The sequence below is a fragment of the Asparagus officinalis genome, chromosome 5 (assembly GCF_001876935.1).
Source record: "Asparagus officinalis chromosome 5, Aspof.V1, whole genome shotgun sequence".
Classification (NCBI taxonomy): domain Eukaryota; kingdom Viridiplantae; phylum Streptophyta; class Magnoliopsida; order Asparagales; family Asparagaceae; genus Asparagus; species Asparagus officinalis.
The window spans coordinates 108811511-108816614 of record NC_033798.1 but is presented as its reverse complement, the minus strand read 5'-3'; the positions used below and the strand labels follow the sequence as shown (position 1 = coordinate 108816614).

At 36.1% G+C, this 5104-nt stretch overlaps 1 long non-coding RNA gene across 1 annotated transcript in view; it reads right to left on the bottom strand.

The window, feature by feature from the left end:
- Positions 1–4310, bottom strand: part of LOC109843318 — a 17384-nt gene extending 13074 nt beyond the window's left edge. The window contains exons 1-2 of the long non-coding RNA XR_002247630.1: positions 4230–4310; positions 3379–3791 (exon numbers count right to left, since the gene is read on the bottom strand). This is a non-coding gene — a long non-coding RNA (uncharacterized LOC109843318). The remainder of the gene's footprint in view (positions 1–3378; positions 3792–4229) is intronic.

Sequence of the window (5104 nt, the reverse complement as noted above, 5' to 3'; positions counted from 1 at the left end):
TTTGAAAAGTTTCACCTATTTAGCTTCTATTACTGTATTGGAAGCTTCTGTTCATAAGAAAATACAAAATATGTGGAAGATAAATGAAGCAGCAGTGCTAAGTTATAAAGATAGCTCTACTGCCAAAGGCCTATTAATGAAGATGGTTCTGAACCCTGCACAAAATGTACGAAAAGCCATGCTAGTGCATTGTCTTGATCAAGGAAAGGCAATAATGGCAAACAGACTAATAGGCAAATGAAAAATGTCCCCTGTTTTTTAATGGAATGTCACCACCATAGCCAATGTTGTCATCACCACCACTCCACTGGGACATCCACAACAGGCTTAATCACTCTTCCCAGTGATACATCTGACAAGTTTTTGCAACAACATTTAGCCCACAGAATCCATTCTGTATCGGAGATATTGGTACCATCCAACATTGTGCCGAAAGTGCACAAATGCAAAGAAAATGTCCGGGATGGATATCAGGGTCATGCATGGCCAATCACCCTGGTAGAATACAACATTACAACCTTAATGTTATGTCACAAAAACTTCGAAGCTTTGGTGTAGTCGAGAAAACTTGTAACACAGTATCAGAGCAATCCAGGTTCACATGTCCACTCGCCATGCATTTAAAAGTGGGTTTGAAAATAATACTCCTGCGTGGATCTAGTTTTCAGCCTGTGAAAAGGACATTGAACCGGCAGGGCATGTTAGAATATACAATTACGATCAATAATCCTCGCTACAGACTCAAAATTTTGGTTCCATAGGATGGAATTTTAAGACATCCAAAGGAAAGGAAGAGTTGTGAAGCAATTAAGGATCTACCCTAGTTAGTTTAAAATCTACAAGGACTAGTAAAATACGTGAACTGGATACTTCTTTCTAAAATCACCAAGCAAAACTATTCACGGGAGGTTTCTTCCAGTATGCATCTGCATGGTTTCACGCCTTACTATGATCATTCAGTGTAATCTTTTCTTATAAAAGTACAGGTAATTCCCTTCATCTTCCTTGTTTTCGATCATTGCAGTTAGTGACCTAGAAATCAGCCTATCATAATCTTCCACTGCTTTTCAATGATGAAAATCCAATCTAAATAAATCCTAGTTAGAGAAATGTACATATCCTTGTCCATCCGTCCCTTTAGGCGAGGACTTAAAATTTCTTAGTTAGAGAAATGTACATATCCTTGTCCATCCGTCCCTTTAGGCGAGGACTTCAAATTTCTTAGTTAGAGAAATGTACATATCCTAGTTAGAGAAATGTACATATATANGAACTCATTTTGCAATATGAACTACCAAAAGATGTTCATGTAGTGAGGCCCACCTTGCTAGCCACATCAAAAGGTATGGGCCTCACACACACATATAAACTGACATTGAGTTTGATCTCCAAAAGAAAGAGAAAAAAAGATAAAACATAATACAAATTCATAAGTTGCGACAAACTTGTGCGTTCCATCACCGCGATCCATCTCTGGATATGCACCAAAAGTGGGACAATAAACTAATTATCTATTAACTTTACCGAAAATGGGGAAAAAATCCTTTGGTTCTTTACCGTCTTTTGGTCCTGGACTCCAATATGCATTTCTAGAGAAATTTATCCAATCTAGTTATTATTTTTATCCTATATATCCTATATACTAATTTGTTGGAATTAGAATTTCAGTTAGGTAGAGACTGGGACAACCAAAAAGGATAAGGATTAGACATAAGGTTGGGAATTCGATTTGAGATAGCGACATGAATATCATCTTGAATAAGGAACATGATTAGGGTGTGTTAGTAATTAAGTTTAGGATAGAGTTTGGAATAAGGTTGGGAGTATGTTTTGGACGAATGCTTGAAATGAGGTGAAGGTGTTGGATTTGGACGTGAAAGGATCAGGAAAATGTGGTTTGGGTTTAGAAATAGACGAGGGACACATGTAGGGTTTAGGATAGAATAAATATATAAATAGGAATAAGACTAGGAATGAGCTTAGAATTTAGGTTTGGTTACAAAAATAGGAATAGCTATAAGGTGCGAACCAGGTTGGGTTAAGAATAATAATTGTACTTTTGTTAAATGAAATGACATTTTAAACATTTCATCCATTTTCACAAAGTGTTTTAAGACATCAACGTCATGGGGAATCTAAAAAGCATACTGGAAAAATTTTGGAAGTTGGAAACTTGGAATATATAGGTCCAGAGATATGGTTTATGGTCCAATTTTGTTCTAGAACTAGGTATAATATGAATTATAATAGGAATATGTGAAGGAGTAGAAACAATAGTTGGAATAGGATCAAAATTTAGACATGGATTAGTTGTATGATTAAAAATAAGCACACAACGTAGGCAAATGTTACTATTAACAGCTAACAAGTTATAGGTTATTAACTACTATTAATTATAAAAACATTTGTTCAAGAACTTTCAAAACTAGGTTACAATCACATGTGACAAACCAGCTCAAACCAACGAGAGTCAAGCTTTAAACTCAGCATGTAAGAGAACCATCATTATCGCTTCATAAGAATAGGAAGAATATTTAATTACAGGACAAGCACCAGGGATTATCTACAATTATTTTATTCTGATAACTAGCAATCTTAAATGATATTTTCCTTCTGTCCCTTGCCGGAAAGACTTCACATGAGATCACCCTAGTCAACTTTGTCACAAAACATATCCGAAGAATTTTTCAAAACAGACCCACTCCAAATTTTTTTTCTTAAAACCGACCCGTTTTTTTTTTATTTATCAAAACCGACCCGATTTTGTAATTAACAGCTTAATCACCTTCCTAAACAGTCGGGGTTGGCAACCCCGACTATTTAGGACCTTAATTTTTAGGGTTTAAGGCTTCTAATTAGGGTTTAACACCTTCCTAAATAGTCGGGGTTGCCAACCCCGACTGTTTAGGATAGTGATTAAGCTGCTAATTACAAAATCGGGTCGGTTTTGATAAATAAAAAAAAACGGGTCGGTTTTAAGAAAAAAAAATTGAAATGGGTATGTTTTGAAAAATTCTTCAAACATATCCCAATGTAGTACTCAATCATGAGGCAAACCAAAGAGGTGTAGTTGGATCTTTGTACAGCTGGATAGTTATGCACCACGTTATAACTTAAAAAAAAATATAAATTATTTGGCTTGTCTTTGGAAACCAGAGACATAGTCCAAAATTTAATCTTAGCAGATCATGATTGGCCAGATTTCTTTGTACAAAGAGGATTATGGTAAAATGAAGTGTGTAGTTGTGAATAGGTAAAGATGTTTAGAGATGGCCTACAGTAAGCCACAAAGATTATCCCAATTTTTAAGTGCATGTACTACAAACTTGATATGCATCTCTATGGGAAAAAATGATGAGAAAGGATTAAAAGGTATACCAAAGAAACCTTGCTATCGTAGACCATCAATCTTCTGTGCACATAATCCTTGGCAAATAAGATCCTTCCTTTTGCGCCGAATCTGAGACGAAATTCTAACGCAAATACCAATCTCGTATGCTAAGTACAAAAGAGCAGCATTGCGCATCGCAACTGTTTTATTCCTATATTCTCTTAACTGTCCATTAGTGGGAGAGCACAGAGTTACAGTGTTTCGAATCTTTCAATACTGTCCCAGCCACCAAAAAATTTGAGTTTGATGAGCAGTAAGCCAAAATTGGGAAATAAACCAATTTCTAGAATTCTTCACGAAAACAATTCGACTTCATGATGCGAACACTCACGTTATGCAAGGCTTCGTTTCCCCCTAACAGCTTTCTTTCGAAGAATGTTTTTGATTCTTAACCGTTCATCTGCAGATGGTCCAACCAACAAACACTTGGAATCTTAATTTAATACAATTGTTCTAAAGTTAAATACGAAAAGCTCACCCCAATTGATAGACAAAATTTCGCGAAGTAACGTGAACTGATTATTAATTAATTATCGCTACATTACATAAGGACAAACTCACTTACCACAACACCAAAACACAAAAATTGTGAGGATTAAAGGTTAAAGTTTTATATTCTAACACAAATGAACGCATCTTTTTTTTTTTTAATGTCAGTGAAGAATTGCGTCCATGAAAACAATCGAGGAAACTGTATTAAAATGTGGTTATATGGCGTATTGCTGTGTCGGTATCAGCAACAAAGATAGGGTTTCTGTAAAACCAATATCACTGTAATCTGAGTTACCCTAATCAAAAACCCTAATTAAAAGAAGAAAAACAGGAAAAATCTCTGTACCCGCATAGAATCCCGAGGCTTCGACGGTGACGGATCCCATCAGCTTCAGTTGAGACGAGGACGACGGAGAGGGGTCCAAAGCAAATGGGAGATTTCCAGTACGAAAAAAAAATCATTTTTCTAGCTTACATTCACAAATGGCCCATAACAAACGTTACCTAGATAAATTATGGGCCCTGAGCCTTAGCACAAAAGAAAAAACTGCAGATTAGGCAGCGGCCTCTTTGTTTCAAAATGGGCCAGTGGTGCTTATGGATCCCGAAATCTAATACGAAACCTTCTCTGAACGTGCGTCTCTTTAAATTCTCTCTATTATTCTGACCAGCAAAATGTTAAAATAGAAGGTCCTGGCTTGGGACTAATTTCCAATCATCTTGATCAGATTTGTATGTGGTAAGTTTTAGAGTATAAGACAACATCCCTCAACTTTCATGACAGCTTTTGACTAGTAATAATTTAGATTAGCTTCAACTTCAAAGACGGGCATCAAAACTTAAAGAAACCAATGAGACATGATCCATATTATAACTGAGAAATTATCCGCTCATTCATTATCGAAGGGTGTCTCGCAGTTGTTGTCCTCCATGACTTTGCATATCTGCCATATTTACAGCGAAGCTAACTCATTTGCAGACAAATTGATTTAAAAAAAATGATGCTAGGATTTCGTCACCCCGGTCTTTTTTGCTTTAAAAGTGGATCTTCCTCAAGATGTCAGGCTCACTTTATTTTATGATAGATTGGACTTGCCGTATATAAGGAAGAATGTTAAATCACCACGTAATTGATAGTCTTTGAGGCGATGTAGAAAAAAAAAACCCGTTTCTAAGCCCATTTTAACTCTTTTTCGCACCTAACAGAGCAAAAGTGTTATA